Raw genomic sequence first — 26,142 nt, forward strand, 5'->3', positions numbered from 1 at the left:
ATACAATATATCGTTTTATCATTGCCTGTCTTATGGTATATGCCTAGCAATAAGATCTCTGGGTCACCAGAGATGGTGAGAAATATTCGTTTACTTCTCATCATAATTCCAAATTGTTTTCTTGACTGGGAGACCATTTCAAAACTCTACCTGCAGTGTATTAGATTTCCTCTTTCCAAAGTATATGTAGAATTTACTTTTCTCATCTTTAATAATCATTATCAATTTGCTTTGTTTGAGGTAAAATATAAGAGGTCTTCTGATTAACATTTTATTTATTTTTAGGTATAGAATTTTTGTAGATTTTTTTTCAAAATCACCTGGATTTCTGCGCTGTATATTAATTACCTCCTCTCCTCTCTCAGAGCATCACCTTTTGGAATAAAAAATAGTTTTAAGAAAAAGAGGAAAGAAAAATTCAAAGTAACCAATGAATACATTGAAAATATCTGAAAATATATTCCTGTAGACCACTGCCCACCTCTCCTAAGGAATGGGGAGAGATATATTGCATGTTTGCTTTGGACCATTGAAAATTTGAAATATTGATTTTGATTTTCATATCATTTTTTCCATTTCCATTGTCACTGCACACATATACGTGTCTGCATGTGTATGTATACACATATATACTCATTATAGTTTTCAACACAAAACTTTATATCACTTCATAAACTCTATGATTCTCTGTTTTCGGCATGATTGTCATTTTTATAGCACTACTAGATTAAGATTAAAATCTATGAATAAAGAAAATTGAGGCAAAAAAACCCTGAAGAACAATCACTTTATTAGCCATCCCTAGCAGTTTGCCAATAAAATGGTCCAAGACCACCTCAGTTGGTACAGGGACCCTGAACTGAGTTTACAGAGAACTTTTAGACACAGATGAGAAGCATCAGAATGAGGAACATTAACACTGAGGAACATTTATCCCAAACTGAGGGACATGATATTGATTCTCATAGAGATTTACATTTCTGCTTGCTTGGGGTGCTTGTGTACAGTTTAGTATCATCACAAAAGTCTTTCTTGGGAAGAATAGGGAATTTTGAGAATTGGGAACTTTGACAGGTAAGCAATATTCATGAGAGTTTCCATCTTCATGTGACTTATATTTGATCATGGAGTGATTATCACTACAGTCTATGCAAGGCTCTTAATAGAAATAACAAGTTTAACTGGACAAAGGCCTTTAATGGAAATGAGAATTTTGGTTAATAAGAAAGCTAACTGGAGCCAATGCACTGTCAGGCTGCACAGAATCTCATACACATTTCTTAATCAATTATGAGTCATAAGAGCTAAATTATGTGTACTTAAAGAATATGATTAAAGTAAATAATTGATCTATAACTGATTAATATTTCACAATAATAGATCATTATATTCATGCACCACAATTTGTTCAGCCATTATGCTAATGATAGATTCTATTTGCTTTCCAGTTTCTTGCTTCTATAAAAAGTGGTATTACAACTATTTTTGTGCAGAAGAAACCTTCCTTTGTGCTTCATGACTTCATCAGGACTTATGCCTCTCAACAGAATCACTGGATCAAGGGGTCAGGATATTTTAGCCACTTCATTTCCATAATTTAAAATTGCATTCTAGAATAGCTGTGTGCATACAAAGTCCCACCAACGATGATTTAGTGCAACATGTCAAACTCAAATAGAAAGGCAGATCAATAAGCCATAAATGTCCTTCTCTATAGGTACGTATTAATTTAGGAAACAAAATATTAACATTATTTGTCTTTTATTGTATTTCATTTATTTGGCTAAATGTTTCCCAATTCCATTTTCATCTGGTTATTTTACTGTATCTGCCTGTCCACAATACCTCGCATCAAAAATTAAATTTTGATTATTGCTCTCTGTTGTCATCTATTCCAGTGGGCTGGATGTGATGGAATGCTCTGCATTGTTTTGATTCCGATTTCTCTTAGTAGTGGTTTTAAGGATTTTTTCTTATGGTACCTAACAGTTTACAACTTTTCTTTTGAACACTGTTTATTTTCATCCTTTCTATAATTAAGCATCAGACAATGGACCTTTTTTGCTTATGGATTTGTTAATTGCCTCTGTTTTGTATCCTTGTCCAAGACATTTCATACAAACGTTTTTCCCATTTTAATACTACTCCTCTTATGCTAGCAATGCCATTTTTTCTTGTGTAAAATGTCTTCCATTTCACGTGCTCTTATGTTTTAACTGTCAGTCTTTCTTGTTTATTTAAGTTTTGCACTCCTGGGCATGGATAAGAAAAGTACCTATTTGATTTCTTTCCTAATTTTCTAGTGATATGAACTTTAAACATCGAGATAACATATTCCCTTTTACTTACACAAGTATTTTGTGTTACCTGGTACTCTAAAACTAATTTCCATGAAGCTCCTTTAGAGATTTTCCAACAATTCTTGCAAACAGTACTTCTTGCGGAAATAATTTATATTCTTGCTTATTGAAAACTGAGAGATTAAAATCAAGTGTTTCTGGTTCTTTCTCCACTCTATGTCACTAAATCTCGTTTTATTTATTTTTTAAGCAGTGATACAAAGTTTTGATGATTACTGTATAATAATATGTACCTCCAAACATTCATATTTGAAAAAATCATTTCTGAAAGAACAGGTTCTTGAAATGCTCTACAATCAGGTTCACTTAGAATTATTACTTATTCAGGTCATTCAGCACATCTTGCTTGGTGATTTGGAACCATGCCTGAGGAATCTGACCTCTTCCCTTGAATCTGAGATTATAACGCTCTTCTAATTGTGACCTGAAGCGACATATAAACCATTTCCAGTATGGCTGAGCAGATGTATCTGAAGTGATGTTCCATGTGGCATATTCACCACCTGCCTGACGATAAGTCTTGTAAGGGATTTCCCTACCATCCTTAAAGATAAACTGAGAATCACTTGCCACATAGCTGGTACAGAAATCAATTGCAAACTCATCATTCTTGTGCCACCTCATACCTGTGACAGCCTGAGAACGATGAAAAGGAACACTGTGGTCCTCAGAATGATTTCTGGCTGTATTTGTACAAATTGCTTTGCAAAATGGACATTGTTTCCAGCAGCCACTTAAGTGATCAGAGAGCATGGCCTGAATCTCAGGTACAAATTTCTTTGTAGATGTAATTTCACGGGACTCTCCTACCTTTTTGATTCTGGTATCCAGGAGTTCACTCATGGTTTCCTTGAGGAATTCGATGTCCGCTATCTCCTGGTGTTCAATGATTATTAAGTCTCCTCTTGGAAGGGTCAAGTGACACCCAAGGTGATTACACAATGAGTCTAGCCATACAGACGCAGAATTGTTTTGGTCCTTAGCAACCAGAGTTGATTCCTGAATAGCAGAAAGGATGACTTTCTTAAAAAAATCCAAGGTATTACTTAAAAAATTCTTCAGTTTCTCATTTTCTTTACTTATATATGTTTCAATCTCTTTCTCAAGGTAATGCTTAAAATATAATTCTGGTGTATGTATGTATTGCTGATAATTCTCAAAGTTTTCTTCCTTAGCCAGAGAGATGAGAATGTGTTTCTCCAGATTGGAACGGTTTCCATTGAAGGCAGGGCAGTTAGCCCTTATCTCCCCAGCTAGGTCAAGGGCTATCTTTTTCTGGATGGCTACAAGTAGGGAAGTAGTGAGCTTGCCCCACAGGAAGTCAACAAATGCTGTGATAGAAGTTGCACCTTGGCAGGAAATCTTAAAACTCATAAAGAAGTCCTCTTTCTTGTTTTCTAGATATGTGACAGGATCATGTGCTCTCTTGAATGCTTTGTGCATATCCCAAAATGTAGCAACCGCTCTATGGCATAAATATAAGGACAAATCTATTTTATATTCGTTTGTGAATGTGTACCGTTCCTCCTCAGATGCCAAATCAGTGTTCTTGTCGATCAACCAGAGTATTTCATGGAAGTAACCTTTATTATAATCCATTCCCATTCTCAACTTAGATTCAATCTTTTCAGTGACCAATGAGATAATGTTTTCAGTAGTCTGCCCTATGGTGTTCTTAGCACTCTCTTCTATAGAGGGCCTGTAAAGTCGGAATTTTGTCTTCCTTATGACATGTTTCTTATAATTAAGGAAAAACTTTTTTGTTCTGGAATGATCTTGAAGTTTGCCTACCATGTTGTGCTCTTGTTTAAAATATTCCAAAAAGACATTCTCCAAATCGACATCAATATTGGGATCTTCAGCAGGAGGCGATGTTGAGGACACTTCATAGACCCACTTTGTCCAAAGCTGACTGAATATCTCTCTCAGCTGCTCCTCACTTAATTCTTTACCCATTAAGGAAAGAGCCACACCTCTGCTGTTTAACAACAGCTGTTTTTCATACTCTGCTTTTTTATTAAACAATTTATCTTGACGTTTCCTGGAACTAAGGAAATCACTGGACTTTCTAATGATATCTGAAACAACTTCCTCCTTAAGACCTTTCAGTTTGTTCTCAAAGTTTCCCTTCCACTGAGTAACGATTTCATTCTCTTGATCTTCATCAAAATATCTTTGAAGCTCTTGCTTGATGGCGTCATATTTTTCTGCAATGTTAGCTTCACTAGAACTTCTTGGCAAATCCTGAATTTCCCCATTCTGAATCTGATTGGTCACTTGGTTCTGCAAACTCAACACATGACTTCTTAGATTCCAGGTCCAGTTGTTATACATTGTCTCAAGCTTTATCATGGCCATGATCTCTCGGGTATTCCTAAAACTGAACATGAAGTTTTCATTCACCAAGACTTTCCACAAATCATGGATCCGGACTTTCACCTCAGACATCTTCAGGATACTGCCTTTGGATTCTTTTTTGGCAGCCATGAGAATTCCTCTTTTTAGTTCCTGGATGTTGTGACTATAACTAGGGTGAGGAGGGGCCATTGGAGGATCCCCTTCCCATAGATGAGCAAAGTAATGGACATGGGTGTTGACATCAAACTGAATGACATCACTGAAGCGAGTAATACCAGAATATTGTTCCTGTTCTGCAGCTATGACTGCCATTTCATCCAGTCTCTGCTGTAGTCGCCTTCTTCCTTCCATGTTTTGATCTTTAGCAGTGATTTCTCCCACATTCTGATGTACAAAGAGACAGCTTGGGGAAATGTTCATTTGTTTCATTCTCAGAAAGGCCTGGACAGCAATTTGCAAGATATCTTGCATTTCTGAAGGATTTTCTCCAAATATATTGATCAAGGTAAAGTTTCCAAGTCCAATAACAAAAGTGACCAAGTCATTGTCCCGATTCTGTGATTCACCAGTGAATTCTGGGGCCCTCAGTCCTTCTGTGTCAACCACGAGGACAAAGCCAAAGCCTAGCTCCTCCCACAGTGTCTCCTCCACTTTCAGTAACTGCATGTAAGCTCCTTGTGTACATCGCCCTGCACTGACATTAAATTGCAGGCCAAACATAGCATTCAGCAGAGTAGATTTCCCTGTGCTTTGGAGGCCAAGAACAGAGAGAACAAAGAGCTTATGGTCTCCAATTTTCTAAATCAATCTGTCAAAAACAGCTGCCACCCACTTCAGAGGTACGTAGGAAGCATCCCCATCCATCACTTCAAGGGGATATCCAGAGATCATCAGGTCAGCAGCAATTCGAGGAAGGGAGAAGAACACAGTGTTCATTTCAGATGAAGTTTCTTCCAAAGCTTCATAGATCTGGCCAATCTCTCTCAGGAGATGTTCAATACCCAAAGAAGAATTCCTCATCTCCTTGGACACAGCTTCTAGTTCCACTTGGTGGCATTTCAAGGAGCCATTCTTGGTTTCCTTTTGATTTTCTGCCAGCACCAGGGACCACAAGTGGCTGTACCTCTTCTGGAGTTTTTCCAGGTGACCTCTGGTCAGGTTGTCCATGAATGTACTTAGCCACTGTAGGAAGTACAGCTCAGTGCTATTGTCTTTCTCTGAGTGAGACTGGAGGATTTCAAGCACAGATCTCATCAAGTCATTGAGAGGAAATGCCCTCCATAGCTGTATTTGTCTAATTATTTGCTTTTCTGTCTCAATCTCACTCTTGTGCTGTTCAAGGCTGCTGTTCCCCTTCTCTCTAAGGTGACAAAGCTCCCTGTCCTTCTTACACCACTGGTGCCAAAGCTCTCCTTGAAGGGGGAGTAATCTCTCCTTCATTTCAGACAATTTCATCTCTTCCATGATGGCCAGCAAAGCCTGTGCCTTTCCCTTAGCCTCCTGACACTCCTTCTTGTCCACATCTACAAGAAAGCCATGGTGCCGAGCAACGTCAGCACACTGTTCCAGACTGAGAAAGCGACCTGAAGACTTCAGCAAGTGATTGAGGACACTCATGAGTTCATCCATTAATTCAGCCTCATTTCTATTCCTAATCCCAATCCTCACTTTCTGACCAGAATGATTGAATGCATTCTCATCTTTGTCATCAAATAAATAAACCAAAGGTTTTGTTGATTTCCACAGGTCCCGAAGCATTTGGACAGTCCTCTCACTTTTATCGGAAGCAGACACAAGAACTACTGTGACAGAAGCAATTTCCTGGAGAAATTTGAACTGTTTCTCATAATCTTTGGCATCTCCACGGAGATTGGTGAATGCTACACACCTTTCAAATCTGTCCTCATATCTTCCCCCTGGACAGAACCAGGAGATCTCTACCATCCCTCCCATTAAGAGGCAGGATTTGCTGCTGCCTTGGCAGTGACGGTGAAAAAAAGCATCATGTTTGTGCTTACTCAGCAGAGAGTTCAAAATCTGAGATTTGGAAGAAGAAGCAGAACTCACAACTCTTATAAAGGACACAATAGGGATGGGTGCCTGGCAGATGAGTTGGTTATTAAAATTAAGGACTCTGTCTTCTCCTGATGATTTCTCCACCTGTCTCCAGCTTCTCTTGATTTGGCTGAGAGACCACAGGGGGAATTCTATTACAGAAGTGCAGGGATTGGGCACCACAAGGGGAAGAGCAAATTGACAAATGGAAAGTTTGTTTGAAATGTATTGTCTCATGAAATCATCAGCACAGTGAAAAATCATCATCTGGGTGTCCATTGGGTGAATGTGGGGTGGGCCTGTGGACAAGAGAAGAGAGGGTGTGATCCTGTCATCAGATAAATCATCATAAGGATCTGAAGTGTCATCCTCAAGATTTGTCAGAGTCAGTGCCCCACTGCACCTTGTGTCTCCATCACTTTTACAGGTCAGGTATCTCAGTCGGGAATCCAGCATCAACAGCTTCTGTAGGAAATAAAATGGCAATTGTTTTTCTGTATCTGGCTGACTGTCATGTATAGAGGCCTTGTGAATCAGATGGAAATTGTCACGGCATATCATCCTTGGGTAGTAATGCTCCAGACCAAGTCTCTTGGCTAGCTCTATAAACTGAGAATTTTTTATCACTTCCTTATGTGTGGTGGTATTTGGTTCTGCTTCAGAGCTCTATTTCTTTCTCTGAGAAACACTGTCCTGTTCTTTCTTCACCTGATCCATCTGTATACAGTTCATTGTAGCTTCATAGTCTCCAGTGATGAGGAAAGTCATATCTTTCTCCAGAGTTTCCCAATCATGACTGATCCTAGCTTTGAAGAGGACAGAAAGTACTTCTTTGGACCATGACTGTCCCATGTGAGATTCCATCCGCATAAAACGTTGTATTTTTTCTTCTGCAGACACAGCCATAGGTCCAGGAGTTACTGTGAGCCCTGTGAACAATAGGAATGTTTGAGCCCTATGGTCACATTCCTTTTTAAGGTAAAAGTATTTTTCATGGGCTTCTTTCATTTCACATAACAGGAAATTTATTTCTTCATATCCTAGGAGATGGTGGAAGGTTTGGTTTTCCTCCTTGTACCCTGCACCAGCTGCAATGGAAAGTAGCAGCAGGTGTGTGCCTGTCTCCCCTGCCTGTTTCAGGGCCTTTAGAAAGGAGCTGAGAGATGAACTGATTTCATAGGTAACCTTTATTTGAGTTTCTTTCATTTTTCCTAAGGAATTTGAGTTGTAATTTAATTCAAAAAGATTATTCTTTGCCTTTTCTAGGAGCTGAATGAAGTTAACAAACTCTGTGACACAGATATCCTGTTGTTCCTTTGCTGAGTGGAAAACCCACTGCATAATTGAGTGACCCTGTGGGAAGTCTTTCACTTGATAGACATGAGGATACAGAAGGCTACGCAACTGGGATTTAATGAATTTGCTTTCATGAACTGAGAAGTCCTTGCAAAAATTGACAATGTTCACCAAGAACTGCTGCAGAACTAAATTTTTGAGACAGATATTAATCCAGGTGTTAGAGTTCTCAGTTCTTTCCCTCAGCTTTTGCTTGAAGTCAAGGAGTTTCATCAGTTTCTCTTTAGGCTCAGTGATTTCCCAGGATTTCACTTCTTCTACAAAAGACCTGGCATCCTCCATGACACTCAATAACTCCTCTCCATCCTGGATCCTTGCACATTGGCCATTCAGGGCTGTGTAAACGTCCATTAGGCAGTGAGTCAATCCAAGAGGATCCTGAAAATCTTGTCTATGGTTAGACAGAATTATGTCCCAGACAGGCACTAGGTGATGACCTCGGTCAATGACACACCAGGTGTGGTTACTGGCCACAAGAACAGCTTTCCATTGTGGGAGAGAATCCACCTCTGGGGGACCTCCTGTTTGGTACACAGATATTTGGAATTTTGCTAGCAAGTTAGTGGAGTTTCTTTTGTGAGAAGCCATTTGGGACTGAGAGTTCAATGCATTTACTGTGGCTGTAGCTGTCACTCTAAATCCACTGTAGCTTCCTCCAATGTACATATCAAGTACCTCTGAGGCTTGTTGCTTCACATCTTGCAGATCCTCTGACCTGAAGCCCTCAGCTACAGCTTTCCACCAGAACACTCCTCCCAAGTGCAATGGGCCCTGGTTCACATGAGAGCCAAACCTTTGGAAAAATGCCTCACATCTATGCTTCAGCAGTTGATGGGTTTCTGCACCACTGGAGTGATTCAGAAGATGCTCCAGCTGTTTTAACTCTTGAAGAGCTGACCTGGACAGATGGAGCTGGTCCTGTGAAAAGTGGCAGGAGGCCAATGGGATATAGCAGAACCTGGTGGTACAGCTATAAGTATGCTCACAGCATGACTTATGGACCTCTCTAGAGTCAGAAGATCTGGTGTCATTGGTGCTGGCCTCCAGGTTAAATCCCCAACCTCCACCTTTACCCAAGAAGCTCACACTGAAGCCTAGTTTCTCCATGCTTTCAATAAACATAGCTTCTTTCTGAGGAGACAAAAATTCCTTTGTTTCCATCCTTGTGCCCTGGGCTGGCCTAAGCAGGAAGAAGTTCTCTGGGAGGCTGAGCAGTTCTTCTCTCTTCCCCAAAAGATCCTCAGCATGGTTGGTTTGGTAAATGCCCTGCAGGGCAAGGCCTCCTGACACCCTTTTGAGGAGCTCCCTGTGAGGAAGATTCTCCTTTTGAGAGAGTGTGCCTTTCATGAGACTGAGGTATCTCTCCATGTATTCTATGAACTCCATTAGGGGTTTCTCAGGGAGTGGCCAGTGCTTGGGTGGGATCTCCATGACCTGCCTCAGTTCCTCTTCTTTCACCCTCACAATCTCCTCCTGGCGGCTTTTACCAGTTGCCTGCATCTCCCTCAGCTCCTTCAAGACTGACTGTGCCCACTCTTGTCTCTCCTTCACTGTCACAAAGTGTTTCTCTCCCATCTTCTCTGAGCACAGGCCACCAGATAAATAAAGCAGTTTCTCCAATGCCCTTTTCTCCCAAGGATGATTTGCCTGGAATTTTAGTGTCAGGATTTCCCTCTGTTGTAGGTGTTGTAAAGCTTGGGCAGAGGTCACACCTAGGTATTCCTAGGGCTTAGGTCCCCAATACTGGACATCTAGGCCCAATTCTCTCAGCTTCTCCTTCAGTTCACTTCTTCCTGGGTCTCTGTGGGTTGGTTCTTCACCATTATCCCCTGGAGTTGACATGGCTGCAGGAGAAGACAAGCACACTGTTAATCATGTTTCCATAGACTAAGGTTGGGCTGTATCTGAGCTACTATAATAAAATGTGTGTTAGATTTAAGCTATTGAACCTAAAATTAAATTCTTTCTATACCTTAAACAACTTAGTAAATGGGTATTAGATCTTTTTATCTGCCTATTACTACCTATGTATGTACCTCTATGAAATAAAATCCTTATATGTTTCAAAATGATGTAAGAATAATTGGATATTGGTACAATTGACTGAGGGACCTCACTTTTATTCTAGTAATTACTGATAATAAATCAGAAATATCTTTAGTTTGCTTTGGAAAAAGAATTTCAATGCAATCAATTTTCTTAAAGGAAGTAACTTATGAAATAAAAGTATAAACATTTTACTACAAACAACTTATTGATGTGCACTGTTTTAGAATTATTACTTAAAGTGTCCTCCCCAGTCTTTTGTTACAACTGGAGTAAGTTAACATCAGAAGCAAATTCATTTGGATAACTCTTGAACCCTGGGGTGGAAAGCTCCTACCTGCAAAAGTGTTGTTACTTATATTTTCATGTATGAGGTTGGATCCTCAGTAGCATCAGATTCTCCTAAAGGAATTTAAATCAGTATGGAAACATTTTGGGAAAGTAACAAGATCAGATAATCCTGTGTGTCAAAGTAAATACGGCACCATGGGGCTCTTGGTTTCTTTCTCCATAATTCTGGGGCCCTGCATATAAACGTCCCTATCAGATTTCTGACTTCCAGACAACAAGCGATTCACCTACAGGTGGAAGCCCATACTCACCCATTGTCCCCTGAATATGGCCTATGCTGAGTTTCAATCAACCTCATCCTCAGAACTCATCAAAACAGGGACAGGTCTTTGTCCCTTTCAGCCTGAAGAAGCTACAGAAGCCTAGACCTTCCTCTGGTTTCACAAATGAATTTTGGTGCCATATCTTTAAGCAGGGAGTGATAGAAACCTAATAAAACTTCTCCCAGCTCCAATATTCCCACTTCCTTATGCGCCCCCACTGAACAACAAGGATGTACTGATTTAACCACACCATCTGGCTTTGATCACACTACAGGCCCCCAGATTCAATATAGCCATTGTCCCTCAGATCAGGTATATTCTTGTACTCAAGCACAATCACATCATCCATTTAGCACAAGACAGGACTTAACTGTATAGCACAATACCTAATTATCCATCTTGACCAAGGAAGACCACAATAATTAGCCAGTCAGAAAGCAGCACAACCAGGATGTTTGACCACCAAACCATAGAAGAGACCCACCCCCTCCTCCATTATGTAATTCCTTAACAAATCCTTCCTGTCTTTTTTATATTCATGATTTCTGCTGTGCAATCATCATCATTACATTCCAAAAATGCCTAGCTTTTCTTACTAAGTTACTGGTTCTCTTGGAACTCAGGCTGCTTCTTGAGAGGTGTCAATTTCTGTAAATGCCTATACTTGGATTAGAGGTGGTCTGACTGAATTCTTTTGATGGTCCTGACACAATAGACATAAAACCATAACACACCTGCTCATCATTTATTTTGGATTAATAGTATTCCATTACATTCATATACTATAACTTCTTCAACCATTCCCCAATTCATGGATGTCCCCTCAATTTCCAATTTTTTGCCACCACAAAAATATTTTTGTATAAGTGGGTCCTTTTCCTTTTTTTATGATCTCTTTTTTATATAGACCAATTAGTGATTATAGCTGGATCAAAAGTGTAAACAGTTTTACAGTCTTTCAGTATAGTTCCAAATTGCTGTCTAGAATGGTTGGATCAGTTCACAATTCCACCAACAAAGCATTGGTGTTGCAATTTTCCCACAGCCTCTCCAACATTTCTCATTTTCCTGTTTTTTCACGTTAACCATTCTGATAGGTGTGATATGGTACCTCCACTGACCATTATCCAATTCCAGGTCACAGGTACAAGATGGAGAGGATTGCTTGTAATCACAAAGTAAAAGGACCAGGACACAAAGAGAGGGTACTAATTCCTAGTAGTAGTCCTAGGGCTAAGAAAGGAGTGGTGAGAGGTCAAGGAAGGACCAGAACAGAGACCAGCAGAGCAGTGACTATACTTTTCACTAGATCACTTATCTTGAAAGCACCAAAAACTTAAAGACCTCCCAGAACTGTCTGTGAAAACAGCAGGGCAAAAAAGCTTGAAGCTTGGGATAGTGACCACAATCTCCAATCAGAGGTGAGCAGAACCCACCTCCAACACTAATTTAAAGTCAAGAAATAGGGTGGAAAATGAGCAAGAACAACAACAATAAAAAAACCCTGGTAATAAAGAGCTATTATTTTGACAGGAACCCATAAGACATCAACTCAGAAGAAAGCTAAAGAAGAAAACATCTACAAACAAAATCAGAAAGGAAAAACACAGATTAGACACAACCCCAAAAAGAATTCATAGAAGAGATAAATAAAGAGATTTTTTATTTTCTTCAGCATTTGGGGGAGGGGGTCTCCTTTAGCAAGCTGTTGACTCACTTTTCATGATTTTCATCACTCTCATTCCTCTTCCTAATTTTTCCTCCACCTCTCTTACTTCATTTTCAAAATCTTTCTGAGTTCTTCCATGGTCTGAGACCATTGCATAATTTTTTGGAGGTTTTGGATGTCAAAGCTTTGACTTTTATGTCTTCCTCTGATGATATGCTTTGTTCTTCATCATCCAAAAGGATGGAAGAAAATACCTCTTCACCAAGAAACTAAACATCTATAGTCTTATTTTTTTCCCCTTTTGGAGCAGTTTTCCAGCCAGTTTTTTCAATTTTGAATCTTTTGTCAAATGGAGGGTATACTCTAGGGACCTGTAAGTTCTCAGTTCCTCCAAGGTGGCACAATCAAGGGAAAGAAGTTTACTCCTTTCCTGGCCTGCTCTCTGGTCTGGAAGGAGCAAGCACTTTTTCTGCCTTGGAACTGTGAGTAGGATTCCTTCCCCAAAGCTTCCACTAGATCCACCACATCAGTGCTCCTTTTCACCCCAGGACTGCCACTCACAACTGAGACCCAGACCAGCCACTTCTTGATTCCCTCAGGTTCTTTAGTCTCAGGAATCCAAAATTGAAAACTGCTGTGGCAATGGCTTCTGCTGCCCTGGACCTGGAGTTGAGACAGAGTTTTCTCACTAACCTCTAAAACTGTCTTTGGTATTTATGGATTGAGAAATCTGGGAACTGCAGCAGCTGCCCATGATTTCATGCCCTTTAGCCTTCTCCAGTCCTGTCCTTGCTGGGCTGTGCCTGCAAGGCTGGACTGCACTCCACTCTGAGCCCAGTGTGATAGCTCTTTCCTTTTGGCTTTCCTGGTTGTCTTGGGCTGGAAATCTCTTTCACTCTGTCGTTTTGTGGCTTCTGCTGCTCTAGAATTTGTTTAGTTATTTTTACAGTTATTTTAGGGGTATAGCTACAGCATGTCCATCTTTCTACTCCACCATATTGGCTCTGCCCCCAAAAGACATTTTTCAAAAAGCAAAAAAAAAAAAAAAAAATGTTACAAATAAAATCAGTGTAATAGAAGAAAAATTGGGCAAAAAATGAAAGCAACACAAGAAAATTATGAAAAAAGAATTAAGAGACAATAAAAGAGGCAAAAACCTGAAGAAAATGAATTCTTGAAAAGAAGAGCTGATTAGATGTAAAAATAAGAATAAAAGCTCGTTAAAAAAAGAGTTCCTCAAAAACTAGAAGTGGGCAAGTGTAAGCTAAGGATTTAATGAGACTTCAAAAACAATAAGACAAAGTCCAAAGAATGAAAAAATAGAAGAAAAAGTGAACCATTTCATCAGATAAACAAACAACCTAGAAAAGATATTGGAGGGAGATAATCTAAGCATCACTGGGCTAGCCTAAACACATTATCAAAGAAAGCATATACAGGACACCTTTCAAGTAACTATAAAGGAAAACTGCCACAATACACTGGGAACCAGAGGGTAAAATAGAAATTGAAAGAATTCTCTGATGACCACCTAAAAGAGATTGCAAAATGAAAACTCTCAGTAATATTAAAATCAAGTTTCATATCCCTCAGAACAAGTAAAAAATACTTCAGGCATCCAGAAAATAAAAAAAAACCACATTCAAATAATGTGGAGCCATAATCAGGTTCACAAAAGTGTCAGTAGTTACCACTATAAAGGAGCAGAAGGCAAAGGAGGTCAGATTATTAGCAAGAACATCATGCCCAACAAAATTGAGGTAATCCTTCAAGGGAATTAAAAGTTGATATTCAATGAAATGAAGGAATTGTAAGCATTCTAGATGAAAAAACTAGAGTTGAATAGAAATTTAGACTTTCAAACACAAGACTCAAGAGGAGCATTAAAAGGTAAATGAGTGAGAAATCACAAGGAACTTAACAAAGTTAAAATATTTACATTCCCAAATGAGATGAGACTTTGGAAAATTATAAGTATTAAGAAAGAAGAACTTTACATAGACAGAGAGCATGAATGTGAACCGATTATATTAGAATAATCTCAAAAAAAAAATGAATGGAAGGGTGGGAAATGAAGATACTCTGCAAGAAAAGGGAAGGAAGAAGAGAAATAGGTAAATTTTTTTCCCACATAAAAGAGGCATTAAAGGAAGAGTATTTACAGTTGAGAGGAAAATAGGGTGAAATGGGCAATGTCTGAAATTTACTTTCATGTGAACTGGTTCAAAGAGAGAACAATATGTTTAAATATGGATATACACACAATTACTCAATTACATATGTATATATAGATATACATATACACTCAGTTGGATATAGAAATCTATTTGAATGAAATGGGAAGTAAAAGGTAATGGGTCTAAGATAGAGTGAGGAGAGGTAATAACAGATTAAGGGAAGCAATGATCAGAAGCAAAACAGAATTTTAAGGAGAGACAGAATAAATGAGGGACAGAGAGAGGGAGGGAGAGAGAGAGAGAAAATATTCAAATTCTTAAAGGAAAAGTTAGATTGTTCATAGAGGAAATAAAAGGTAAACTATAGCTCTGGGGAGGGGGCTCAATTTGCACCTTTCAAAACTAGAGAAATCTAACCATAAAATAAAGAAGAAAGAATTTAAGGAAATGAAAGACTTCTAGAAAAGTTAGAGATGATAGGCTTCTGAAGAAAATGAAATGGGAACAGAAATGAGTATGCCTTTTTCTCAGTTATATATGACATCTTCATAAAACATTTACTATGCATGGCACATAAAATCCTCAGAAACAAATGCAGAAAATGGAAATATTAAATTCATTCTTTTTGGACCATAATACAATAAAACTTATATTCAATAAAGCTCCTTGGAGGCTTAAATTAAAAATCCATTCAGTCATTCATTCAGTCATTCATTTAATCTAATCTTAAATCTATGGAAACAATCACTAATTTCATTAAATACAAAACAATGACACAACATACCAAAATTAAGGGAGAAATATGTTTGTATGTATGTATGTATATATGTGTCTGTGAGGGGGGTGTTAGTGGGGTAGGTGTGCATGCTTACATCAATAAAAAAGTGAAAGGACAGATTAGTCAATTAGCCATACAATTTTTAAAAATTAGAAAAAGAAGGAAATAAAAATCCACATTAAACACCAAAAAAAATTAGAAATAAAAGAAAAATTAGTACTTTTTGAAATAAATAGACCACTGAAGTAATAAAAAAAAAACTAGCAGACATTTTTATTGAGGAAATAGAGAAACACCAGTTCACATTAATTTTTGGAAAAGAAAAGAAAATATTGTAAATATCAAAAAGTGACAAGGTTAATGCACCAAAAAGGCAAATGAAATTAAAGTAATATTTGTTAGCTATTTTGTCCAGTTATGTGTAAAAAAAAAAAAAAAAGTAAAAAACAAGCTAAGTAAAATGGGTGAGTATTTATAAAAATATAAATTCCGGGATGGAGAGGAGCACTTGTTGTCAGTCACAGGGGAGCAAGGTACCTAGTTCCAGTTCTAAAGAAAAGAGGAGCATTAGCACTTGTGACTGCAGAATATAAATGAACTAGTCATAGTTCCAGAACCAAGCACTCACTCACACATGTTGGTAGAAGGGAGCAAGGATCCTTCATGGGTAAAGACCAGAGCACAAACCCTACCTCTCCCCAGACCACACCATGTTGGAAACACCAAAAACTTGTAGATGCCCAAAACTAGTTCTGAAAATAGCAGCATGCAAAAACTTAAAGCTTGGGACAATGCCTCCCCAAGGCCAGGACACCAGAGTCCAACTTTAGCACAAAGTTCAAAGTCAAGAAATAGGTTGGAAAAATGATCACACAACACCAAGGAAAAGAAGGCAACCATAAAATCTTAGTATGGCAGCAGGAGAAATCAAGGCACACTAAGATGAAGACAACAATGTGAAAACAGCTACAAGCAAACCCTCAAAGAAATATCCTAATTGGAAACAAGCCCAACAAGAATTCCTGAGAGAATTAAAGAAAGAAATGAGTGATAGAGGGGGAAAATGGGAAAATAATTTTAATGACATAAGAAAATGATGAAAAGAGAATTAATAGCTTAGTAAGAGAGGCACAAAAATACTGAAGAAAATGACACACCTTAAAAAAGTGGAATTGGTCTAATGGTAAAAGAGACACAAAAATTCACCAAAGAAAAGAAATTCTTAAAAAGCACAGTTGACCAAATTGAAAAAAAAAAAGAGGTAGAAGAACTCACTGAAGAAAATAATTCCTTAAAAATTAAAATTGGCCAAGGGGAAGCTAATGACTATGAGACATCAAGAAATGATAAAAATAAAGTCCAAAAGAAAGGAAAAACAGGAAAAAAATGTGACATATCTCATTGGAAATGCAATTGACTCGAAAAATTGATTAAGGAGAGATAATTTAAGAATTGTTGGACTACCTCAAAGCCATGATCAAAAATGTAGCCTAGTCATCATATTTCAAGGAATTAAAGAAAAAACTGTCATGATGTTGTAGATTCAGAAGGTAAAACAGAAATTGGAAGAATAAATTGCTCTGAAAGAGATCTCAAAATGAAATCTCCCAGGAATGTTATAACCAAATTCCAGAGTTTCCAGGAAAAAGGGACAATATTTCAAGGAGCCAAAAAAAGCTTCCAAATAATGTGGAGCCACTGTCAGGATCATGGAACATTTAGCAACTACCATCTTAAAGGACCAGTGGCCCTAGAATATTATATTTCAGAAGGCAAGGGAGCTAAAATTACAACTAAACAATAATACATCAAGCAAAACTGAGTATAATCTTTCAGAAGGAAAAAACCAGACACATTGAAATAGAAGGTATGAAAACATTCCTGATGAAATCCCCAGAAATGAATAAAAAACTTCAAACACAATATTCAAAGAAGCATGAAAAAAGTAAACATGAAAGAGTATCATAGCATAAAAGAGTAATCATAAGATATTCAATAAAGTCAAACTGTTTACATTTCCATACAGGAAAAAAAGGTATTTGTAACTCCCAAAAACTTTATCATTATTCAGGCATTGTGAAGGGGTATACATAAATAAAGGGCATGAAAGCGAGTCATTATACTAGGAAGATCTCACAAAAATGAAAAAAAATAAAGGGGGAGAACAGAGGGATACACTGTGAGAAGGGGAAATGCAGAATAAGGTAATTTTTTTTCTTGCGTTAAAGAGAGATGCAAGAAATATCTTTCACAGTGGATGGGAAAATGGGGGTAATGGCAGGAAATGCTTGAATCTTGTCCTTATTGTAATTGGTTCAAAAAGGGAAGAATACGAGGGCGGAGCCAAGATGGTGGAGTAGAAAGACTCACATACACATAGCTCCGAACCCACAACCCACAGAACGGCTACAGGGGAGTAACTCACGGCGAATTCTGCACCCAGAGGCCACGGAATATTGGAGCGAGGGAGATTTCTGTTCCGGAGGGACCTGCAAACCTCTCGCGGGGGGTCCTTCGCACTGCGGACTGCGCGCCAGGACTGGGAGCTGAGGGCAGCCCTGCCGCAGCCGCGGCACCGAGAGAAAAAGATCCGAGCAGGCTTCGGGGACGGGATCTCCAGCGGCCACGCGAGTCCCTCCACCCAGAGAGGGACCTGCAAACCTCTCGCAAAAGGTCCGTCGCGCTGCAGACGTGGAGCCCAGCCCAGCCCAGACCCGCTGCGGCCACGGCACCAAGAGAAACAGACCCAAGCAGGCTTCAGGGACGGGATCTCCAGTGGCCACACAAGTCCCTCTGCCCACAGGTGACGGGGGTCGGTGAGAGAGTCTCTTTGGCAGGTCGAGAGGGGAGTGGGGTGCCCCCATGATTCGGGCCCCCCACCCCGGGAGGTAGAAGCTGAGAGGCGGCTGCAGACCGGGGCTCCCCAAGCGGGCAGGAGCCTGAATCCATTGTGGAAGGTTTGTGCATAAACCCTCTGAGGGAACTGAGCCTGAGAGGCGGCCCTGCCCCAACCTGACCACCTGAACTTAATTCTCACACTGAATAGCAGCCCTGCCCCTGCCAAAAGCCCTAAGGCTGGAAGCAGCATTTGAATCTCAGTCCCCAAACGCTGGCTGGGAGGATCAGGAGGCGAGGGGGGTGTGAGGAGAATATTCAGAGGTCAAGTCACTGGCCGGGAAAATGCCCAGAAAAGGGAAAAGAAATAAGACTATAGAAGGCTACTTTCTTGGAGAACAGACATTTCCTCCCTTCTTTTCTGATGAGGAAGAACAATGCTTACCATCAGGCAAAGACACAGAAATCAAGGCTTCTGTGTCCCAGCCCACACAATGGGCTCAGGCCATGGAAGAGCTCAAAAAGAATTTTGAAAATCAGGTTAGACAGGTGGAGGAAAAACTGGGAAGAGAAATGAGAGAGAAGAAAGAAAAGCATGAAAAGCAGATCCGCTCCCTGCTAAAGGAGACCCAAAAAAATGTTGAAGAAATTAACACCTTGAAAAATAGCCTAACTCAATTGGCAAAAGAGGTTCAAAAAGCCAATGAGGAGAAGAATGCTTTCAAAAGCAGAATTAGCCAAATGGAAAAGGAGATTCAAAAGCTCACTGAAGAAAATAGTTCTTTCAAAACTAGAATGGCACAAATGGAGGCTAAGGACTTTGTGAGAAAGCATGATATCACAATACAAAACCAAAAGAATGGAAAAATGGAAGATAATGTGAAATATCTCATTGGAAAAACAACTGACCTGGAAAATAGATTCAGGAGAGACAATTTAAAAATTTTTGGACTACCTGAAAGCCATGATCAAAAGAAGAGCCTAGACATCATCTTCCATGAAATTATCAAGGAAAACTGCCCTGAGATTCTAGAACCAGAGGGCAAAATAAATATTCAAGGAATCCACAGAACACCACATGAAAGAGATCCAAAAAGAGAAACTCCTAGGAACATTGTGGCCAAATTCCAGAGTTCCCAGGTCAAGGAGAAAATATTACAAGCAGCTAGAAAAAAACAATTCAAGTACTGTGGAAATACAATCAGGATAACACAAGATTTAGCAGCCTCTACATTAAGGGATTGAAGGGCATGGAATAGGATATTCCAGAAGTCAAAGGAACTAGGACTAAAACCAAGAATCACCTACCCAGCAAAACTGAGTATAATACTTCAGGGGAAAAAATGGTCTTTCAACGAAATAGAGGATTTTCAAACATTCTTGATGAAAAGACCAGAGCTGAAAAGAAAATTTGACTTTCAAACACAAGAATGAAGAGAACCATGAAAAGGTGAACAGAAAAGAGAAGTCATAAGGGACTTACTAAAGTTGAACTGTTTACATTCCTACATGGAAAGACTATATTTGTAACTCTTGAAACATTTCAGTATCTGGGTACTGGGTGGGAGTACACACACACACATGCACACATGCACACATACATAGAGACAGAGTGCACAGAGTGAATTGAAGAGGATGGGATCATATCTTAAAAAAAAAATGAAATCAAGCAGTGAGAGAGAAATATATTGGGAGGAGAAAGGGAAAAATTGAATGGGGCAAACTATCTCTCATAAAAGAGGCAAGCAAAAGACTCATTAGTGGAGGGATAAAGAGGGGAGGTGAGAGAAAAACATGAAGTCTACTCTCATCACATTCCACTAAAGGGAAGAATAAAATGCACACTCATTTTGGTAGGAAAACCTATCTCACAATACAGGAAAGTGGGGGACAAGGGGACAAGCAGGGTGGGGGGGATGATAGAAGGGAGGGCATGGGGAGGAGAGTGCAATTCGAGGTCAACACTCATGGGGAGGGATAGGATCAAAAGAGAATAGAAGTAATGGGGGACAGGATAGGATGGAGGGAAATATAGTTAGTCCTATACAACACAACTATTATGGAAGTCATTTGCAAAACTACACAGATTTGGCCTATATTGAATTGCTTGCCTTCCAAAGGGAAGGGGTGGAGAGGGAGGGAGGTAAAGAAGTTGGAACTCAAAGTGTTAGGATCAACTGTAATGTTCTTACTACTGGGAAATAAGAAATACAGGTAAAGGGGTATAGAAAGCTATCTGCCCCTACAGGACAAAAGAGAAGACGGAGACAAGGGCAGAGAGGGATGATAGAAGAGAGAGCAGATTGGTCATAGGGGCAATTAGAATGCTTGGTGTTTGGGGGGGAGGGATAAAAGGGGAGAAAATTTGTAACCCAAAATTTTGTGAAAATGAATGTTGAAAGTTAAATAAATAAATAGATAGATAGATAGATAAACAAATAAATAAATAAAAAGAAGAAAGCATTCAGGTACTTGTAACAAATGCTTAGAAGAATTTCTATCCAAGACAGATTTTTTTTTTAAATTAGATAATTCTAACCACATAAGATGTGTACGTTTGAATAAAATAAATGAAGGTCAAATTAGAAATTATAGAGTAGAGAATATATAAAATATTACATTAAAATGAACAAGGAAAGTCATTTGTATTCAAGATATTGAGAAAACCAACACTCAGGTGTACCAGGAGCCACTGGCAACAGATGAGTGCTGGAAGTTTTCCAAAGTCTTAAATAACCATAAATGACATAAGTTCCAAAACACTGATAAAAAGCTAGTCATATGAAAATAATTTTGCCATCTCAAGTCATGCCTTCAAAATCAGTGAGAATGGAAAAAGAAAACCAATAACTGATTTTTGAAAAATTTTGAAATTCATGAATGTGAAATAAAAGGGCCATCTTATATAAATCATAAAATAGAAAGAAAAAAGAGGATTGTACATGAAACAAATTCTAACATACATAGCATGACTTTATTTTTGAATAATGAAAATTCAACATGACACTTTCAAATCCGTTCTCATTCCTTCTGACCTTCCTTCTCTTTAAAAAAAAAAAAAAAGGGAAGAATACATAAACACACTCAGCTGGATACAGAAATCTATCTTACCCAATAGGGAAACGGGAATGTAAGGGGATAGGGGACTTGAGAGGGGGGGAGCTGATAAAAAGTAGGCAACATACAATTTATAGAAGCAAATATATATATATAAATATTGTAATGTCATATTTGACAAAAATAAAGACAAGATTTGGGGATAAAAAATTGTTATTTGGTAAAAATTGTTGGAAACACTGGAAAGCACTGTGGCAGAAATTAGGCAGAAACCAATATCTTACTCCATTTACCAAGATAATGTAAAAATGAATAGATGACTAGATGTAAAGGGAGTAACTGTAAGAAAATTTAAAGAATATGGAACATATTACTCATCAGACTTATAGATAAGTGAATAATTTATGAATAAACAATAGAGAGCAAAATCAGGTATAAAATGGATAATTTCAATTACATTAAATTGAAAAGGAATTGTAAAAGTAAAGTAAATATATCCAAGATCAACAGGAAAGAAAACAATTGAGGGAAAAAATTTATAGCCCTTCACAAACTGAAGGGAGTAGAAGCAGTAAAACAATACAGAGTAACAGCAATATAGTTAGAACAACCAACTGTGAAAGACTTAGCTACTTTCATCAATACAATGGTCCACCACCATGCCGAAGGACTCATGATATAAAATGCTGTCTTCTTCTAGGTAGAGAACAGAGATCAGTTTTGTGCAATTATATATTTATATTGAATATATTTTAAGTATTTCTTACCTTCTCAAAGTATGAGGGAGGGGGCAAAGAGAGAGAGAGAGAATGTGGAACTGAAAATAATATTTTTTTAAAAAGAATGTAAAGATGGTGGAAATTGCCTGGCTTTCCCAAATTCTCCCATAAATAATTTAAAATATTGCATCAAAGTGAACTTCAGAGTGGTAGAAATGATTACAAGTCAAAATAAGTAGCTGTACAACCTAAAACAATTTGCAAGGCTAAGAAAGACCTGAATTCCAGGAGTAGTGGCCTAGCCTGATTGAAGCTAGGCAGATAATTGTGTTCATCCTTCATTGCTGAAGAAGACCAAGCCATCAGAGAAATGATGACATGACTTGCAATTGACTTTGTTTTGAGTGAGGGAGTCACCAGCCTCACTTCTCCTCCAGAGCCATCTGGATCCAGTGATCAGATATTCATCAGGATGACTGGAGATGACCCAGGGTGCACTGCGAGACCTTGGGTCCTTTAGGTCAAGGTCTTTGCAGGTACTCACTTAGGGTGAAGCAACGCCCATTCATTGAATAAGCCTGTTTAAGAAGTAGCCAGGGCATGGCCCCTTTAATGAGGCCTAGAAAAAGAAAGACTTCAGGCTAGGAGGGAAACAACAACAGTTACTATTGATAATCACTCTAAATCTAGGATGGTCCAGAAGAGCCCTTAGGCAGAGGACCATTAGTGTCCCAGCTTCAGAGTCCGTAGATTTAAGGTTTTGGGACAGGACAGGACAGGGAAAAGGGAAGGGAAGGGAAGGGGAGGGGAGGGAAAGGGAGGGAAGGAGCCAGTAAAACCCAAGTCACCTGGGCATCTTTTGGCCGTTCAAATTTACTTTCCTTTGGAGAGGAGAAGGAAGGGGAAGGGGAAGCAGACAGGAAAGGAGAAGTTGAGTTACCCAGTTAGCTGGGTCCCCATTCAGTGGGCTGCATCTGCTCACATGACTGTGTTCATCCTTTTTTGCCAAAGAAGACTATGCCATCAGAGAAATGATGACATGACTTGACCTTGACTTTGTTTTGAGTGAGGGAAGGCTGTGCAGGTCACCAGCCTCTCTTCTCCTCCAGAGTCATCTCAGGCAAATAATACCAAATCAACAAATAACAAGCCCTGGGGGTGTCTGTGTAGGAGGCAGCTTCAGTTGCAAGAACTTTTACCCCATGATCAATGTAGGGGTCAGGGAAAAGACTGCACGGCACTACACTTTCTAGTGTTGGACCTAGGATGTATGTGCACTGATGAGATGCAGTCCCAGGCTGTGGCAGTGGTCAAGGAGGAAAAAGTACACACTGGTGAATGTAGCTGGAGAAGAGTGAGACTCTGATGGCTGTGGTCACTTACAAGAGAGTGGAGTTACTGGTTCTGATTCCAGGGCAAAGGGTGAGGTGAAGCCATGAGCTGCTGAAGGGAAGCACAGGGATTAAGAATATTTGTGTTGACAGCATTGCTGAGGGCCCTGGTTGCTGCTCAGGGACAGAAAAGAGCACATGAGGTTACTTATAGAAAATGCTGTGAGCTGGAGGAACACTGACTATACCTGGCCCTGGATTCTAAAACATTCAAGAACCAAGAGATGAAAGGCCCCCAGATAGAGCTCAGAAAACAACAGCCCAAAAATCCTGAAGCCTGAGACATTATCCCCCACACCTCAGGACTACAGCCTGACTCTAACATAAAGTAAACAGCCAAAAAAATAGACCACTAAAAAAATGGGTAAGCAAAGGAAAAAGAATCAAACCATAGATAGCTACTCTGGTGATATAAAAGATCAGGAATCGAACTCAGAAGGCAGAGAAGCCAAAAGGTCTACTTCTAAAGTTTCAGAGAAAAATATAAAATGGTCAGAAGCCCAAAAAGAGTTCTTGGAAAAATTTTTAAAGCACTGTGATATTCAGAGAAGTTGAGAAAAATTAGAGGAAAAAATAAGAAAATCAAGATAATTATGAAAGTCAACTAATTGGAAAGGGAGATCCAAAAACTTAAAGAAGAAAATAATTTTTAAAATTTGAATTGAGGAAGATAAGAACTAATGGCTTCATATGCTAATGACCCCAAGAAATACCAAAATGAAATGAAAAGAATACATAGAAGAACATGTGAAATATCTCATCACAAAAACAACTGATCTGAAAAATAGATCAAGGACAGACAAATTAAGAATTGTTGAACATCCTGAAGGTTATGATTAAAAATAACTTAGACACTCTACTTCAATAAATTATTAAGAAATATTACCCAGAAGTGTCAGAACTAGACAGTAAAATAGAAGTTGAAAAAAATCCACTGAAAGTGACCACCACCTGAAAGTGATCCCAAAATGAAAACCCACAGGAACATTGTAGCTTAGTTCTGCAGCTCCCAGGTCAAGGAGAAAATAATACCAGAGGAAAAAATTGAAATACTGTGGAACTTCAGCCAAGATAACAAAGATTTAGCAGCTTCTATGTTAAAAGATCAAAAGACATGAAACTGGGTTTGCCACCAAGAATAACTTCACCAACAAAGCTGAGTGTAATCCTGTAAGGGAAAAATGGACATTTATTAAATTAAAGGACTTTCAGGTAGCCTTGAAGAAAACACAAGAACTAAACAGAGAGTTTGACCTACAAGAATCAGAAGAAACACAAAAAGGTAAAGATGAAAATTATAAGAGGTTTTATTTCTTATATGGGAAAAAGTCATCTGTAATTTCTAAAAATTATCATTACTAGGATTGTTTGAAAGGGCATGCATAGAAGTCTTGGAGTTGAGTTGACTATGATGTGATGAACCTAAAAATAAAATTGGGTAAGAAAAAGTAATTATCTCATAAAAACAAGACGTTTTGGAAGAACTCTTATACTGGAAGGTAGAAGGGGGTGGAGGGCTAGTAGTGCTACAACCTTATTCTCATCAGAACTGGGTTAAAGAGGGAACAACATATTCCTCTAGAAGGGTATAAAAGTCTTCTTACCTTACAGGGAAATGGAAAGGCAAAGGAATAGAATAAGGGAGGGTGTCTTAGAAGGAGAACAGATGCTGGAGGCAGTGATCAGAAGTAAATTTAGATGTGTGGTGTGTGCATACTATGGTTTTATATAAACATGCATGTGTGTGTGTGTGTGTGTGTGTGAGAGAGAGAGAGAGAGAAAGAGAGAGAGAGAGAGAGAGAGAGAGAGAGAAATGGTTGCCATCTCAAATATAGAGTGAGGAAGGAGGAAGAAAGAGAGTTCAGAATTTTAAAGAGAACTAAAAAAATTTAAAATAAATTTTAAAAAAGGGAATATGAACTCCCTGAGAAGAGGAATTGGCTTGCTTTTCACTTTCCATCCCAAGCTCTATGTGTTTTGCCAATAGTAAGTGATTATTATCTGCATTATTCATTCACTCATTGCATGCATATATGTGTATATATACATGTGCAAACACACACAAATACACACACACACACACACGGTGCCCAAAAGCAAAATCTTGGTACAGTTTTAAGGTTAAATAATTTATATGTGCATAAATATTTGTGTGTGTATATATGTATAGTCAGCATTTACATAGCACATTGAGGTTTGCAAAGTGGTTTCCATATGTTAACTTGGGTGATCCTTACAACAACCACATGAGGTGGGTTCTTTAACTATCCATATTTTCTATGTGAGGGAGACAAAGAGAAGTTAAGTATGATTTGACCAGGGTCAGAGCCATAGAAAGAGTTTGAAGCAGGATTTGAATTAGTCTTTTCCTGACTCCACACCCATCACTCTCTCCACTTAACCACCTTTGTACCTCCCTCTCTCTATCTCTTCCTAGCTCTATATCTCTAGTCTATATCTTTACTACTTTCTGTTTCTGTTTCTCTCTCATGCTCACTGACTCTAGAGGTGTCCCTCTATTTCCCTGTGTACATTAGTGGGTCTCCACCCTGCTCTTTGTCTCTTGCCATCTCTGTCTCTCTATAAGCCCTCACTCCACCAACACCTCATTTTGTGAGCTGAACAAGCCACTTTTCCTCTCAGGGACCCTGTACCATCAGGAGGTGGAAAGAGATCCATCGTATGCCCCCGTTCCTCTTAACATGCCAGGGAGTTAATGTCAGGCTC

The 26,142-nt window shown here is 38.9% G+C and overlaps 1 pseudogene; it reads right to left on the reverse strand.

Annotated features, from left to right (window-relative positions):
* Positions 1–773: 773 nt before the first annotated feature.
* Positions 774–26,142, reverse strand: part of LOC140504796 (interferon-induced very large GTPase 1-like) — an 89,177-nt pseudogene continuing 63,808 nt past the window's right edge.

This window comes from Notamacropus eugenii, chromosome 5 (genome assembly GCF_028372415.1).
Source record: "Notamacropus eugenii isolate mMacEug1 chromosome 5, mMacEug1.pri_v2, whole genome shotgun sequence".
NCBI classification, from domain to species: Eukaryota; Metazoa; Chordata; class Mammalia; order Diprotodontia; family Macropodidae; genus Notamacropus; species Notamacropus eugenii.